Source organism: Lissotriton helveticus, chromosome 9 (assembly GCF_964261635.1).
Source record: "Lissotriton helveticus chromosome 9, aLisHel1.1, whole genome shotgun sequence".
Lineage (NCBI taxonomy): Eukaryota > Metazoa > Chordata > Amphibia > Caudata > Salamandridae > Lissotriton > Lissotriton helveticus.
This window is the reverse complement of record NC_136070.1, coordinates 11,805,323-11,824,117: the sequence shown is the minus strand read 5'-3', so window position 1 is coordinate 11,824,117 and position 18,795 is coordinate 11,805,323. Positions and strand designations below refer to the sequence as shown.

General features: G+C 43.6%; 1 protein-coding gene across 3 annotated transcripts in view; it reads left to right on the top strand.

Annotated features, from left to right (window-relative positions):
• The window catches only part of TTC6 (tetratricopeptide repeat domain 6), a 1,585,904-nt gene that overhangs the window by 478,718 nt on the left and 1,088,391 nt on the right, over positions 1 to 18,795 (top strand). The gene's annotated exons all lie outside the window — the stretch shown is intronic.

Sequence of the window (18,795 nt, the reverse complement as noted above, 5' to 3'; positions counted from 1 at the left end):
ACCGGTGATGCCACAGATGCTAGGCCCACGCCCAATGGGATTAAATATATCAATTTATATTATTGTGTAATAACTCAACAATAAATATTGGTGCACAGTCATTAAAGACACCAAATGTCACTATATTTCAAAGCCGCTATGGGTAGCCATCCTCAATTAAATATCTATACCATACGACCCTCACCTCCAAAACGTAGGTATCCAGAACCGAACTTCAAACTGTGTGTGAGTATCTGTTTACGTAGTATCCTGCAATCGTTTAAAAAATGTATTGTCATCGTATATGCTGCGATATATAACAGCACAAATAGGTAGGTTATCTACATCTAAGTTGGTCACAGTTTGACCACATAATGTTCCAAGGTAACAGGTCCTTACCTCATAAACTTGTACTGTCCTGGATTCCGTCGTAATTGAAATCCTATCTTTATCAACCGCACACGTGTACGTGTCTGTAAACAAAGTACACAATGATAAGGCGTCTAGCTATTTAGTTATCTTTGAAGTAAACTTTTCTAACCTCTCCCGCTTACCGTTAGCTTCGTCCTCTCGCGTGTAAAGTGGCGTTCTGCGCCAGCGCCATCTTGTAGTGGCTATTTATAGAGCGCTCTGAATTACGTATTATTTACACTGTCAGCGCCTATATTATTGTAATACACAGCTAAAAGCTGTCCATAATATAGTAAAAATATAAGAATCCGGTCTGGTATAAATTAAAAGTAATTACAAAAAAAGAGCCGTGTTCGTAATCGTACAACTTTCACAACCAATCCAACCTGAGCGCGTAATTTCAGGATTCATAATCCTATAACATATATCTATGTTTATCGCCATCATAATAGTCCACGATGGTTATTTATACCATATTATCGTGATTTCATGTGTAGAGTTAAATTAATATTAAAGGTATGGACTTAACATCGTGTCACAAACCTGCGCCATCTTGGGACAGGCAAAGTATATATCCTCCAATAGTATATCACAGTAAATGTGAGGTTATCTCATATCATGGTCGTTGAGGGTCCTCCTAAAGTTTTGTCATTTCAAAAGTTACATCATTCTATTGGTCACCAATCATTGAAATAATAACGAGATTCTCTAATACTCATTGTTTGTGCGACCCGGGCATCCGCAGCATCCTCAGCCACCCAATCCTCAAAACTAATATTGACAAATTGTCACAAGCACAAAAGGATTTGGAGAGGTAAAACAGTTTAGCGGTAGGCAAATATGAACAATCACTTCTTGATCATGATGAATATCTGTATCTGACTTTGAATACACCAAGATCACCATGCCTGTACACTCTTCCCAAAGTCCACAAATGCCGGGACAAACCGCCGGGTCGGCCCATTGTCTCCGGCATAGGTGGACCGACGGAACATTTATCAGAGTTTATTGACTGTTTCCTCAGACAATATGTATACAATCTGCCATCCTTCATTGAAGATACCAAGCATGTGTTAAATCTGCTGGAAGACATAGTATGGGAGGATGGAATGATACTAGTCACATTAGACGTAGTATCTTTATATACTATCATTGATCACAATCTTGGTTTACGTGCTTTGGATCACTTTCTTAGCCGTAGATCGGCTGAGTTGTACGATCATACCCAGATGATTTTACGAATGACTGAGTTGGTACTGAAGAACAATGTTTTTTTATTTGATGGACATTGGTTTAGGCACCGTCTTGGTACTGCCATGGGCTCACGATTTGCTCCGTCTTTCGCCAACCTGTTCATGGGTTGGTTCGAGGCGGAGCGGATCTGGGGTCCAGATGGAAGTGAGTGGACACAACACATACACTATTGGGGTCGATTTATAGACGACTGCCTGTTAATATGGACTGGTACGGTAGAGAGACTAAACGGTTTCTTTGACTATCTCAATGATAACGTATACAATCTTAGATTTACAACGTTCTATGACAGCCAATGCATTTCTTTTCTGGATGTGGAGTTGTTTATAGAAGGAGACAAAATAAAGAGCAGAATGTACAGGAAACCAACTAGTTGCAATGCGATTCTGCATGCTGGGAGTTGCCACCCCAGCAGTCAGAAAAACGCTATACCTTACGGTGAACTGATCAGGGCTCAACGAAATTGTGCTCTTGATCTTGATTTTGACAAGAACTTAGCAGATATGTCAGACAGATTTTTGAATCGTGGATACCAACAAGATGTAATTAGAACTGCAGTATCCAGAGTTAAGAAAGTCAAAAGGAAATCTACCCTAAATAGACAAACTAAAGAATCAAGAGTAAGAGATCAGAAGGTCAGACTAATAACTAACTATGGTCTGGGCAGCTCAAGACTTTTTTCCATCTTAAACAGACATTGGCATCTTCTTTTTATGGATCAGGACTTGAGACCATATATTTACGACAGACCAAGTCTGACTTTCAAGAGGGGAACCACTTTGAGAAATATGTTAAGTCCCAGTTACCCTGATAAACTGAACAGAACTGACTGGCTAAACAGCTTCAAAGGCTTTTACAAATGTGGGAGATGTATCTCCTGCAGATGGGCAAAAAAGAAGGTTCTAAAGTTTAACTATAATAACTCAGGTGATTACACGATTGGAATGTTTATTAACTGTGACACCACATTTGTAGTATATGTGATTACTTGTACGTGCGGTAAGATATATGTGGGGAGTACAATCAGGAGGTTGAGAGACCGAATGGCTGAACACTTCAGAGCCTTAAAAAATGGTGATACACGTTATCCGATTGCATCCCATATAGTACAGAATAACGATAATAAAGACCAACACGTCTTTTCTTATCATGGAATTGACCACATTAAGCCTGATCCCCGTGGGGGAAACAGACTTTTAACATTGAGGAGAAGAGAAGTTCTATGGCTGATCAAATTGAAAGCCGTGGAATGTGGTCTTAATGTTGACCACGAATTTGAGTTCTATTTAGGACAGTAGGTATATGTATATGTCAAGGAAGGCTGAATTAACAACTAGTTATTGTTTCTGGTAACATTGACATATATCAGTACTATGGTCCCCACTCATACCCCCACCGCAACCTGCTTTATTATCAGCAAGATGATGAAGTAGTACTTTTAATTACTTTGTCTCACTATATTGACAGCTCTGGTTTAGGTATGTTGTGTATTTACTCCCCTATGGAGGTTTATTGATCTCTGGGAGAATATATATGGTAACATCTTTTTGAAATAATACTGTAAATAGAATTTGCCTACCGCTAAACTGTTTTACCTCTCCAAATCCTTTTGTGCTTGTGACAATTTGTCAATATTAGTTTTGAGGATTGGGTGGCTGAGGATGCTGCGGATGCCCGGGTCGCACAAACAATGAGTATTAGAGAATCTCGTTATTATTTCAATGATTGGTGACCAATAGAATGATGTAACTTTTGAAATGACAAAACTTTAGGAGGACCCTCAACGACCATGATATGAGATAACCTCACATTTACTGTGATATACTATTGGAGGATATATACTTTGCCTGTCCCAAGATGGCGCAGGTTTGTGACACGATGTTAAGTCCATACCTTTAATATTAATTTAACTCTACACATGAAATCACGATAATATGGTATAAATAACCATCGTGGACTATTATGATGGCGATAAACATAGATATATGTTATAGGATTATGAATCCTGAAATTACGCGCTCAGGTTGGATTGGTTGTGAAAGTTGTACGATTACGAACACAGCTCTTTTTTTGTAATTACTTTTAATTTATACCAGACCGGATTCTTATATTTTTACTATATTATGGACAGCTTTTAGCTGTGTATTACAATAATATAGGCGCTGACAGTGTAAATAGGACGTAATTCAGAGCGCTCTATAAATAGCCACTACAAGATGGCGCTGGCGCAGAACGCCACTTTACACGCGAGAGGACGAAGCTAACGGTAAGCGGGAGAGGTTAGAAAAGTTTACTTCAAAGATAACTAAATAGCTAGACGCCTTATCATTGTGTACTTTGTTTACAGACACGTACACGTGTGCGGTTGATAAAGATAGGATTTCAATTACGACGGAATCCAGGACAGTACAAGTTTATGAGGTAAGGACCTGTTACCTTGGAACATTATGTGGTCAAACTGTGACCAACTTAGATGTAGATAACCTACCTATTTGTGCTGTTATATATCGCAGCATATGACAATACATTTTTTAAACGATTGCAGGATACTACGTAAACAGATACTCACACACAGTTTGAAGTTCGGTTCTGGATACCTACGTTTTGGAGGTGAGGGTCGTATGGTATAGATATTTAATTGAGGATGGCTACCCATAGCGGCTTTGAAATATAGTGACATTTGGTGTCTTTAATGACTGTGCACCAATATTTATTGTTGAGTTATTACACAATAATATAAATTGATATATTTAATCCCATTGGGCGTGGGCCTAGCATCTGTGGCATCACCGGTGACCCATAGCCAGGATCTAGGACTGTAATAGAATGATAGTTCTTTACATGATTTTACTCTATGTTTAAGTATAGGTTACTATTGATGCAAGCACGACTTTGGCTTACATGTTCTTTCTTTCAACACTTACTATGGAGCATTTTTGTATAGAAAATGGTTTGTGGATGTATCCTCTTTTTTTCTCTCTAGAAAACCTAATGGAGAGTTGGATATATTTTGGATATATTGTGAATATTGTGTATAGAAATTGTTACTTATTGTGGATATTTTGGGTTGCAGCCCTGAGGAAGTCAATGGTCATACAGACCTGACGAAACACGTGTTGGCTGCATCGTATCAAATTTTGGATGTATGATTTGGAATACAACTGAAGATTTGGATATTAAATGGATTGGTGAAAACCACAAAGACTTTGTGATATTGAACGAGTGCTCGGATGAACAATCAAATAGTTTGTTCCCTTGTGGTTGGTCTTTGGGGCTGTGGTAACCAACCCCCTCATCCTTTGAGCACCATATTTACTTTGTAATTTTCTACATGTACCTTGACTGTGCTGAGCGCTCCGATTAACTGTTACCACTAAAAATTGTCTCTTATATATTTACATGCCTGAATCATTCCTCATTGGCAGCTTGGGATTCCCTTGTACACTATCATCACAGTATACAGTGTAAAATATACAGCATACTGTATACAGTTCACAAAAGGCCAAAGCCCTAGGGAAACAAGATTTACATTGATGACCCACACTCAGTGTATTTATTGTGTTTAACCAAATATTAAGCCTTCAGAATGCAATATTTGTAAGTCTTTTCCAAATAAAACACATAAGGACAGAGAAAAGAAGTTGCCATTATTACTACTGGATAAAGAGAATTTCCTCTTTCTAAAGGAGATGCCCCTCTTCAGGGAAGAGTTCCTTGAAAGGCGCCCCTCCAAGCACTTCCACAAAGGCGGCGCACAAGAGGAGGCTTGTACAGTTTCCTTAATGTGATTTATTTGGTATAGCGCTTGCAGCCTCCTCTTCTGGTGATAAACCAGCTAAAATATGCTAAAGACTCATCTTCAAGGGAAATCTTGACAACGAGACAGTTGACTAAATAAATTCCATCAATGATGATGAGACTGTCGACGATGAGACCTTCAACAATGAACATACTGTCGAAGATAGACACCGTCATCAACGGCGATACCATAGACAATGACCTGACCATCCTGTTGATGACTATTTCATCGACAGTGGCCATACTATCGACAACAACCATATCGTCAACAACTACTAAGTAACCATCAACGACAACAGCATGGTTGGCCACACAGTCAACAAAAATCATAGGAGATGTTTGTTCACCTTTCATGGTGACAGCTTTACCTCCATTTCAAATACTGCAGTCCGATCAAGAAGGCAAGGCTAGTAATTAAGACCTGCCGACACCTTACAGCCCAACCTTATTGGATGTAAGATATGTTCCCGATTTTAGAAAGGAAGAAATGGACGACATAGGTACTTAAGTGAATATGTTTGCCAGCAGGAGTATAAGTCTGACAGTACTCAAACTGGGATGAGACAGAAACCACCAAAATATTGTAAAGAATCAGATGTGTCCAAGTGTGGATGGCCTTTATATCAACACTGCAACAGATGATGGATGCTTTCACTAAGTTGCTACCACAGCAACCAGCCCATTTCGGTTAGGGCCGCTATAGCTTGGAATGCCCTCCCTTTCCAGATTAGGGCTGCCCCGACCATTACGGTTTTTAAGAAAGGGCTGAAAACTCACCTATTCAGCATCACTTTTTAACTGTCAAACTTTCCCTTGCTTTCTGAACTCCTTCGTCTCTCGCGCCAGCATACTTTTTTAGTAGTAGAGCGCGCTATAAAAGCCTTTATATCATATCATTATATCATAATCCAACATGGGGCCACCTGCTGGACCCATTCTACCACCTCCTCCTTCTGCTCCTTTACTAGTTTTGCCTCCTCGATAGCCATGGCCGTTTCATCTTCCTCCTCCAATGCCAAGGGAACCATCTTCCAGATCTCTTCATGGAGAGGACATGGATGATGTCTACTCTAATGGTTCTGTATATTCTGATCTGGATGAGGAAGAAGGTGAGCTTCCACTAGACGGTGATGGAGAAGAAGTTAATGGAGGGAAAGGTATTGTCCCACGTGGAAATGATGACAAGCCAATTCCACAGTATTCTACAGATGAAATCTCTAAATGTCATTCATTTTTGGAGGGAGCTGCTAAGAAAGTCAAGCTAACAATTGTAGGAAAGTGTCCTTTTTTGCATGGTTACCCCCCATGGGTTGCCGGATTCTGATGCACTTTGACTGAATGTGCACTATGTTCCTGTTAACCAGGTTCCCAGTGCCTGTGTTCTTTCCTAAAAGTGTACCTTCATTTCCATAATTAGCACACCTCTGGCCCACATATAAGTCCCTTGTAAAAGGTATTAGTGGTACCAAGGGCATTGTGACCAGAGAGGGTCTCTAAGGGCTGCAGTGTGTATGATGCCACTCTAAGAGACCCCTCACCAAACACATACAGACTCCAATAAAATCATTCTCTAGTCCACAAGATAAAGATAACAAACTTATTGATCATCTGGGTCGAATAATTTCGTCTATGGCAGCAAACTTAACTTAGACAGCAATGCTTTGGCAAATCTAGGTCGTTATGATTGCCAAATGTGGCATGACGTCACTCCATTACTAGAATTCATTCCTGAGGATGAGAGGGAAACTGCAGGAATGAGAACTAACTTCTTGCTTCATTATTGACACAGCAATGGATGCCTCGGACACAGATTTTTGCCAATTGGCAAGAGGTAATATACTAAGAAGGCAAGGCCGATTAATGTTTACAGCCTTCAGCACTGACGTCCAATGTAAGATCCTAGATGTGCCTTTTGATGGCTTCATTCTTTTTGATAAGCCTGTAGATGACGTTTTTGAAGGTCTTAAAACTGACACTGACACCGCTAAGGCGTTCAAACTTTTGCAGTATCATAGATTTGGGACGTCAAATTTTCATGGCTCAAGAAGACCCAAGATTTCAGAGTTGGATTCAGTCAATACGGAGGTCTGGGACGTTCACATTATTCTCTAAGACAGTCTGTATATGATCAATGTTACTCCTTCAATCGGAACCGTATTGACTGAATCCCCCTCTGAAATTTTGTGGTCTTCTTGAGCCATGAACATTTGACGTCCCAAATCTATGATATGATCAATGTTACTCCTTCAATCGGATTATTATATCAAACAAAAAGGCTCAGGGGAAGAAGAAATATTAAAAAATTGGAAAAGTATCCAATATATTATATAGAAAAGCCCTTCACAACAGCCTCATGGTATCAAAAATATGCATTTATTTATTCTGACAATTCAAAGAATTTTATTTGGACATATAGATAATCTCAAGCAAGAAAAAAGCTGGTGTAAAAAAGACAATACATATAAACCAGACAAGTGGCAACAACAATACACATCACAAAAGAGAAAGGAACACCATAAACATAAATACTGTGTCCTTATGATAATTTAAGCCACAGGGAAGCGTCGACGACGTTTCGACCGATACATTATCTAACGGTCATCTTCAGGACTGAAAAGTGTTCTTATGCAAGAGATCTGTACAATAAAAGATATAATTTTAACAGTAGTTCCATATAATAAATATTACAGTAAATGTCAGAGTAGGCATCTCATGAGGAAAAGGGCGGCCGTGTGAAGGAAAAGAGGGATATTAATACCTTTGATCCACACCACTAAGTGAAGAGGAATCCTTATACCCATGTGCATAAAAACAAGAAGGCAAAATTACCTTCAGCTTTAAAATCGAAGGGATAGATCAGTTTGAATTCAGGTCCTCCCAAATCAATGTTCAGGCACTGAAAATTACTAAAGAGAACCACTCCTTCAATCGGAGCCTAAGACAGTTTAACGGGAGGTCTTCAGGAAGGAAGAGAGGTTCTTCACAAGCAAAAAACAATGACAATCAGAAAAGAACTGGACTCCCAGCTCGTAGCCCTTTCCCACCTGGTTATCAGTAGTTGTGAGGAGAATTGCCCATTTTGTTCCCACGTGGAAGAACAGAACATCAGACAGAATGGGTGACACAAATTGTCCAATCAGGCCATTTGTTGGAGTTTATCCAGAGATCCCCTGTTTGTCCACCACAAAAGGAACATCATCTTCATCTGAAGAAGCTTCTTACGGACGTTCTCATGCTTCTCCTCAAAAGAGTTATAAAAATTGTCCCCAAATCAAAAATAAACCAAGGATTTTACTCAGGGTTCTTCCTAATCAAAAAGAAGACAGGTCACTGGAGACCAATACTTGATCCGAGGCAGCTGAACAAGTTTCTAAAGAAACAGTCATTTCAGATGATTACTTTGCAAGACGTCTTCCAGCCGATGCAGGAAGGAGATTTTGTAACCTCCCTGGACTTCAGGACTCATACTTACACGTACCTATTCATACACAACGCTGGAAGTTCTTTCGTTTCTCGGTAGCGGAGCAACACTAGCAGTTCGCGGCACTCCCTTTCAGACTCTGCAGTTACCAGCACGTCCTGGCATTCTTCTGAAGGTGCATCCCAGGATACTTTACAAAGATCATGGAGTGATTCTCCACCACGATCCCAGGTCGCTGAAGTTAACAGCATGAAACTGACCACCTAAAACATGGCCATTTAGACCTGCCGGAAGAATGCAAAGATATTTTGGCGCAAGTTTGAGCCCCAGCAACTAATAAGACTTGCAAAAAGCCAAATGGAAGAGTTTTTGTGTCTTTTGCAGGAATAATGGCCATCCTCCTCTTCAAATAAACCTGTTCAAATACTACCATATCTGTTAGCCAAGCGTCCAAGCGTGGACTCAAATATTCTTCACTCAGGGTCCATCTTACTATAGTCTCATGATTTCGTAGACCTAAGCCATGAATGTCTACTTTAGTTTCCCTAAGAATCATCAAACAGTTTCTGAAAGGGCTCTTCAGAGCATTTCCACCTCTGCGACATCCTCCAGTTCCATGGGATCTTAATAAAGTCCTTGGCTAGCAGTTGTTACCTCCTTTTGAGCCTGAACATAGAGCAGACTAAATATTTCTCTCATGGAAAATAGTACTACTCCTAGCTCTGACATCAGCTAGCAGAGCATGAGCGATTCAGGCATTTACCATCAAGGAGTCTTTTCTCTGGTTCATGAAGGACAGGGTCATTCTCGAAGCTACCCTAAATGCGTTCCGAAGGCACCTACTGACTTTCACCCAAATAAACCTTTTATTCTTAGATCCTTCTTTCCAAACCCATCTTCATTTGCAGAAAGATCATTACATTCTCTAGACTTGCAAAGATGTCTCAGATTTTATCGACAAGACAAATGACGTACTCACATCAGACCAGCTCTTTGTGTCGCTTTTTTCCGCAGCGAAACGGTCAAGCCCTGTCCAAACAGGAAATAGATTGTTGGCTCTCAGCTTGTATTTCTTTGTGTCAGGCAAAAAGCCGATCGTCCTCTCCAGGGAAGAGTGAGGGGGCATTCCACCAGGGGTATGGCTTCAACAGCTGCACTCTGATGTGGCAGCCCCCTGGAGGAGCAGGCATACGTTCACAAAGCATTACTGCCTGGATTTGGAAGCTGGCCCACCAGTGGGACAGGCAGTTCTGAGAAACATGTTTTATTAAAGGTGAGCCTGCTTCCTGCTTTGTTGCATTTAATAATGTGTACTGCTTGCTATTCTGATGCAAGCATGTGATTATATAAACGATCCAAAGTTGGAGGAAAAATTATTTACTGACCTTTCATTCCAGTTCTCCAACATTGGTGCTGTTTATATATTCACAGGCGGACCTCCCTCCTCCCCGGTCAGAGGCTCTTCGTACGTATTCTTACACTTGTGGTTTGGAATCTGTGCTATGGTGTTCTGTAGGGGGAATAAGATAGCTTATGCTTCCAGCTCATTGGCTGAAGTTTGGGTTCTTTCAAAGGAAGTGGATGCACTACTAAAGATGTTATGTTGTTTTAGGCTTTGGCCTTTATTTGAACTTTAGATAGTATGCTGTATATTTTACTCTGTATACTGCTATGTTAGAGCACAACGAATTCTGGATGGCAACACACACAAATATTCCTTGGCGATTTCAACCTCCACTGGAACGATGACAACGACTCTGTGGTCATTAGTCTCAAAAACTTCCTCAGCACTCTAGACCTCACCCAATTCTGCAACAGCCCTACTCACGATAAAGGCTCTATCCTGGATCTAATCATTTCCAAAGTCGATTCCATTCAACTCGAGTCAATCCAACCCTGTGACTGGTCCGACCACCACATTATCACATTCTTCATCAATTAAAACGTTAAATCTAACCCGGTCCAACCCACCAAACCAAAGATCTGGAAGAGAGACCTGAAGAAACTCAATCCCAGCTCATTACCTTCTCCCAGCTACAATCTTCTCCTACCCCCTACCGGCGCCTCTGACGTACAGGTCCTCACTGACCACTACCTCAAGTCAATGACCTCCATTATCAACGAGGTTGCCCCCCTTCAATTAAAGAGAGTTTCCTCTAAAAACTCTAAACCTTGGTTCGACGGGCTGCTTAACGAAGACAGACGAGCTATGAGGCTGGCAGAACGCAATTGGAGATCAATCCCTTCGGCTATGCACCATAAAACACTAAAGAAAAAAATAAATGCTTACTTTAGAAAAATCAAACGTTCCAAAGCAGATTTCTTTAGCCACCAGCTTGACCAAGCGAGAAACTGACCAAAAAAACTGTTTGAGCTTATCAAAACTCAATCCAAGGATGAGCCTCAACTTCTACAAAACAATTCTAGCACACTACCGGCCTGTGAAGAATTCTCCAGTTTCTTTTATCTAAAGACAGACAATATCAAGAAAGACCTCCTCACTGATCTAAGCCTATACTCTAGCTCCCACTGCAAAACGCCCCTCGTTCTAAAAAACAATGCCACGTGGTCTTCCTTTGATACCTCTCGGAAGAATCTATAGGCAAGATTCTCAGCACATTGAAGCCCTCAAATCACCTAACTGATCCTCTACCCGCAAATGCCGTAAAAGACTTCTTCCCACTGCTCCTCCCACTCTGGACCAAAATCATTAATAGCTCACTTCAATAAGGATGCATCCCGGACTCCCTCAAAGTAGGACAGTATCACCTATACTAAAGAAACCCACAGCAGACCCCACTGATCTGAACAACTATTGCCCTATCTCCAATATCCCTACCCTGGCCAAACTGTTAGAAAAATGTGTACACATCCAACTGACAAAACACATCGAGCACTTTGACCTCCTCAACTCACACCAATCAGGCTTCCGATCAGGCCACAGTACAGAATCAGCCATGACACACATAATTGTTGACGCGCTTCAAATTCTTGATCAGAACGGTACTTGCCTCCTCATCCTACTCGACCTCTCATCAGCCTTTGATACGGTCAAACACGAGAACTTACTCGATCTGTTGAGTCTTAGAATGGGTTTATCAGGGACAGTATTCAAGTGGTTTACCTCCTTTCTACACAACCGGACTCAGAAATTCAAGATTAACAATACTATGTCCACACCCATTCCTGTATCACTAGGTGTTCCTCAAGGATCCTCCCTATCCCCTACATTGTTCAGCCTAGTCATGGAACCACTCACCGCACTCCTTCAAGCATCCAATGTGCAATTTCACATGTACGCAGATGATACCCAACTCTACCTTAAAATACACACCCCTGAAGACATCAAACTACTCAACACAACGCTTAGGAACACACAGTCTTGGCTGGCAGTGAACCATCTCAAACTTAACGCTCTAAAAACGGAATTCCTCCTAATAGCACCTCCCACCAAAGTCCACATCACTCAGGCTTGGTTGAATCATCTCACTGCATTCAACGTGCAACCTACCATTGTGGACTCAGCTAAATCTTTAGGCATAACCCTTGACTGCAACCTCAATATGCAGCATCATATTAGCATTGAAACAAAGGGAGCTAATTTCCAAATCAACACTTTGAAGAAGCTGAAACCCTTCCTCCCAGCCAATGACTTCAGGGCTGCAGTCCAAGCCCTAGTTATCCCTCGATTAGACTATGGAAGTGTCGCCCTCTGTGGCCTCCCTACATCGACCACTGCACCCCTAAGAGCCTCTGTGAATGTCGCAGCAAGACTCATCACTGGCTCAAAAAACGCTCTCACATCACTCCCGACCTAAAATCCTTGAACTAGCTGCCATACGAAGCTAGAATACACCTGAAAATCGCATGCATGACACACAAGGCTATACACCACAACTCACCCAGTTACCTCGCTCGGAAACTGACAATCTCGGGTGGCTCAAGAACCACAAGAAGCTCGGAAATTCTTCTTTTGAAACCTCAAAGATTCCACAAGAAATAAACATATAAACACTCCTTCTCAGGGATGGCATCCAGGATCTGGAATGCCCTCCCTTCAGAAATCAGACTCATCTCATCCACGGCATCCTTCAAAAAAGAAGTAAAATCACTCCTATTATCGAAACTCACTTGAATATAGATGTCTTTGTCCATCCGGAACAACTAGTCGCCCTCACTACCTGCCTTGACTCTATTGTTTAACCATTTGCGCATCCTTGCACGAAATGACTTGTTTAATTGTTTATTCCTCTGTTCTTGTATCCCATCTGTGTGTAAAGCGCTCTAATATCCGTAAGGATCTTGTTCGCGCTCTATAAAACTCTACAAATAAATAAATAAAATAAATACCAGGGATTCACAGCCTGTGAATATATAAAAGATACCAATGTTGGAGAACTGGAGTTACAGGTAAGTAAGTCATTTCTTAAGGGTTGGTGTGATTTGACTGTGATCTGCTGGCAGGAGTATGACGAGATGGAGAACGAGATGGTTGGGTAGTTTGCAAGTGTTATGGTTGAACAAGAGACAAATGGAGCAGTATGGATGTGGTATGAGGAGCTGGAGGATGGTGGAGGATGCAAATAATTGGTAAGGTGGCTTAGATGTGAAGCAGTGGAGTTGGAGTGAGTTGAAGAAATAATGGCTGTATCTGATAGAGACATCTAGCTGCAGATTCCTTACCTTTGAATTTCCCAGGCGTCAGACTGGATCCGGAAACTTTTGCATGAGCAGTACCCATGTGTGCCACCGAGGGGCTCCGTTCAGGTCTGTGTGACATTGCTGGCATCATTGACGTTGGTTGTGACATCGCAGTCACCTATATAGGCAACACCCAGGCACATGGACATCAGTTCTTTTCGTTCCGTGCCCATTAAGCACTGATCCGAAGAGAGCTACCCTTCTGTCTCTTTTTGACAGGCTTTTTTCAACATTTTGTTGTGAGATTTTTCTTGTGTGTTGAGAGACAACCTATAGACGGGTACGTTTTAAGCCTTGTGAGGCCTGTCACCATGCCATGTCAGTAACCGACCCTCATCTTGTTTGCTTGTGGTGTCTCAAGCGCGACCATGACTCAAAGACATGCTTGGACTGACAGGCGATGGTTTCTCGGAGTGGCCCACGAAGCTCCGACTTCAACAGTCGACACCGTCAAGCGCAACTCCTCAGATGTCCCTGTGCCGACCGAGGAAGAGAAGGTTGCGGGTCCTCTCCAGGAGTCCCAAGTTCTCTTATGTGCACTTGAGGTCCTCGGGACACTCGAGGAAGAGGCATAAGAAAAAGAAGTCCAAACAGACTTCAGCTCTACCTCGTCTGTCCTCTGTCGACGAGACGGGTGGAGAGCATCGCAGCTCCAGGCACGGTTCTGCTAAATTGTTGCGGCTCTGACTCTGCACCTCCCTCCATTACATGGGACCCAGAGCGACACCCCCTAAGATTAAAGAGTTTTACGAGGCCATGCATCCCATGTTTGAGCGGGTCAACCCCTCCAGTGCACCTTCAGGCCTTGTAGCATCGTGGGAGACCACACTAGGTTCCACACCGATGGATTCGGCCTCGATGCAGGGGGGGTCTTATGGATCCGATTCCGATTCTGGGTTGTCGCTGGTCATGCCAGAGCGACCTTCCCCAGTGCCGGCCCCAAAGTCGATGCTCCTGGTGCTGCCAACGCCCACCCCTTTCTGATACCCGCTGACTCTGAGTCAGAGCGATGTCAATGCTGGCGCCGATGGAGCCCATAGGTTCTAAGTCATTGTCTGTTCATTTTGAAGAATTTTCAGTCATGGGTGAAGAATGGGATGGTTCCCTGGACCCTTTTGAACACCAGTTGGACGCCCCTTGTGAGCAATTGGACTGGTATGAGGACCTTGGAGAAGCCAGTGGATTGGATACGTTTCCAGATACTGGTATACTCTCTCCGCCTAGTGTGGCATCAGAGAAGGGAGCATCTTATTCCATGGTGGTGAGGAGGGTGTAAGAGGTCCTTGACCTGGATTTGCCCTCTGTGCAGGTCAAGACTAATCTCTTGACCAAAGTGTTTCATCCTGGGGCTTCCTCATCCAAACCCCTTTTGCCCTTTAAGAAGCACTGACAGATGTTCTTCAAGGCACGTGGTCCAATCCTAGCACAAGGGCTTCTGGGACCATGACAATTGCACATCGCCATCGCCTGGCACAGGGTGACCCAAGTTTCCTCAGCCAACACCCCACCCCTGAGAGCCTGGTGGTTTAGGGTTCTATGCACGATGGTGCTTTCCCTTCCGCTACTTCGACAGGGAATCCAAAGGCTGGATGCACTTGGGAAGAAGATATTCTCTTCCACCAGCCTAGCTTTGCGATCGGTGAACACCACATGCGTATTGGGTCATTTCTCGCCCATCTTATAGGAAATGTTTGCACAAGTGCTGTTACGGGTCCCAGAGAAGGCCCAGGCGATGCTCTACCAGGCTGTGAGAGATGGGAGGGATGCAGCAAAGTTCACCATTAGGTGTGGCTAGATTTGACTGCCTCGCTGGGTAGAGTGGTTTTGTCAACTGTGGCCTTGTGGCACCACGCCTGACTGAGAGCATCTAGCTATTCAGGTGATATCCAGGCCAACCTCATGGACATGGTGTTTGATGGGACTTGTCTCTTCTAAGAGAAGGCAGACTCTACATTGGTGTGTTTCAAGTAATCTCGTGCTTTGGCCAGATCATGAGCCTCTTGGCAACACATCATGTCCAGTCTTCCTTTTACCCTTTCCGTGACAATGGGAGGGGTTTTCATCCGCCTCAGCCACACCCGAGCCACTATCCTTCACAAACTAACTCCTCAGGTTGTGCGAGTATGCAGATGTGATACATTCCGACCTCATGGAAATGGTAGCCTGAAGTTGTCTGACACCCAACCCCCGGAAGGTGCAGCATCCAAGCATTCCTAGTTTGGTTCTGCAAGACCATGCCAGTCCCTTTGAAGGGAGAATTCAACATCATCTCCTCCGCTGGCGGTCCAAAACATTGGACAAATGGGTCTTGCAGGTTATCCGGGATGGCTATTTTGTTCCCTTTTGTGTGTTTTCTTCCTCCTTTTCCCCCAACTCAAGAACGGCAGGTGGAAGATCAACTATTATTACTCCAAGAGGAAGTTACAGCTCCCTTGGCCAAGAAAGCTATAGATAATGTTCTGGTTTCAGAAGTTAGCAGTGGTTGTTACTCCTGCTACTTTCTGATTCACAAAAAGAACAAGAGTCTACGTCCTATTCTGGACCTCCGGACCACCAATCCTTCCCCCAAAAAGGGGAAATTCAAGATGCTCACGCTGACCCACGTCTTGTCTTCCCTAGACCAAGGAGACTGAATAGTAGCGTTAGACCTGCAGGATGCCTATTTTCACATCCTCATTCTGCCGGCCCACAGGCGTTTTCAGTTCACTATGCTACCATTTGACCTTATCAGCGTCCCATAGGTGTTCACCAAGCTGATAGCAGTGATCGCACTAATTCTGCTCAGGTTAGGGGTGCCAGTCTTCCCCTACCTCCATGACTGGCTCTTGAAGGCTTCCTCACCCCAGGCTGTCGTCTCCTATCTCCAGACTACGGAGGAACTCCTCCATTCACTGGGGTTCACTATAAACATGCTGAAGTCACACCTGACTCCTTCCAGAGTCTTCCTTTCATCAGAGCTGTTCTGGACACAGTGCAGTTTCAGGTTTATCCTCCCGAGCAGCGAGTCCAGGGTATTCAGGTTATGATACTGATGTTTCGGCCCCTTTTTTGGATTTCGGTGAGATTGACTATAAGGCTGCTTGGACTCATGCTTTCTGTTGGTAAATCATGCTGGATGGCGTATGCTGCCCTGCATTGGGATGTGAATATTTGTGAGTGCATCATCAGGGCAATCTCTCCAGCATGGTTCAGAAACTGCTGTGGATCTGCAGTGGTGGCTACCGAACCGCAATTGGGTCAGAGGCCGACCCCACCCCCTTCCCCCAACCAGATCTCACAGAGGTGATAGATGCATTACTCCTGGGATGGGGCAGCCATGTGGGAGAGGTGGAAATCAGGAGACACTGGTATCCGGCAGAGTCGGGGCTCCACATCACTTGCTGGAGCTTTGGGTGATCCGGCTAGCGTTAAAGGCTTTTCATCTCTCTGTCAAGGGGAAGTTGGTGCAGGAGTTTACCGACAACACAACCACCATGTAGTACTTCAACAAGAAGGGTGGTGTGGAGACCTCGACCCTTCGTTAAGAGGACCTACGTCTCTGGATATGGTTGGAACAGCAGGCTATAACCCTTGTGGTTCATCACCTGGCAGGTTCATTGAACATCCGGGCAGACAAACACAGCCTTCGATGCCTAGCCAATCACAAATGGTGTCTCCAATTGGAGGTGGCGCAAAGTCTCTTTCAACAGGGGGGAGACCTTTGGTTAGATCTGTTAGCCTCCGAAGAGAATGCGCAGTGTCAGCAGTATTGCGCGCTGGAAATTCCAATGTGGCAATCGATTAGAAACCCTTTTTGTCACGAGTAGAGCTTAGGCTTCCTGTACGCCTTTCCACCCATACCGTTTCTCCCCAGAGTTCTCAAGAAGATAAGGAATGACCGGGCCACAGTCATTCTTGTGGCTCTTGAATGGGCAAGGAGAATCTGGAATCCAGAGCTTCTTCGAACGATCATTGATCCTCTGATCAGGCTGCCCCTTTGGGAGGCTCTTCTGTCCCAGCAGGAGAGGGTCCCCCATCCGAACCTGTGAACTCTCTACTTCCTTGCGTGGAGATTGAGCGGCAACGGTTGATAGCTTTCGACCTTCCTCCCAAAGTATGTCATGTTATTTTGGCAGTCAGGCAGTTCTCCACTAAGACGGTATACGCCTGCCATTGGCAAAATGTTTTAAAATATTGTAAAGAAACGAGCTGGGTTTTGCTTTGGATACTTTCAAGGGCTATCTTTCTCCTCTGTCTGCTTTCTTGTGGCTACCAGACCAACCCTCTTTATTCAAGTTGTCTTTTTTAAATATGTTCTTGAACGGTTTATAAATATGTTTACCCTAGGCCCTTTATCATGCTGCAGTTGGATCTCGATCTGGTTCGCACATATCTCATGTCTGCTCCCTTTGAACCACTTCATAATTTTCCCCTCTGACTGCTTACAGCAAGACAGCCTTGCTAGTGACAATAACATCTGCCTGGAGGGTGAGCGAACTGCAGGCTTTGTCATCCAACCTCCCTACCTATGACATTCCGGGATAAGGTGGTGCTTTGCACCCATGCATCTTTCCTACCCAAAGTGGTGACCTCATTCCATCTGGGTCAGTCAGTCACCCTGCCCACCTGTTTTGCTCCTCCGCATCCCTCTAAGGAAGAGGAACATCTCCACCGCCTGGACCCAAAAAGAGCATTGTCATTCTACCTTGACCGCAAAAAAGATTTCTGGGTGGGCGGCCAAATCTTTGTGGGTTATGTGGAAGGTAAAAAAAGTCAGGCAGTGCAGAAACAAATAATTTTGCGCTGGGTCATTATCTGCATTAAAATCTTCTACGCCCTGTCTAGGAACCAGCCTCCTGAGGGCTAACAAGCCCATTGCACAAGGGGAAAGTGTGCAACCATGGCGTTGGCTCGTGGAGTGCCAGTCCTGGATAACTGCCAGGCTGCAATGTGGGCTTCTCTGCACACGTTTGTGAAACACTACTGCTTGGACAGTCATGCCCGTAGGGATGGGCATTTTCCTCGTTCAGTCCTGCAGGACTATATATAGTTTAGTAAATCTGTCCTCAGCCCACCGCTAGGAAGTATGGCTTGGGCGTCTATTCAAGGGTAAGGAATCCGCAGCTAGACGTCTCTAACAGATGGACAAGTTACTTACCTTCGGTAGTGCATTATCTGGTAGAGACAATATTTAGTTGCAGATTCCTTACAGATCCACCCATGCCTCCCTGCTCTTCAGACTCATTTTTACG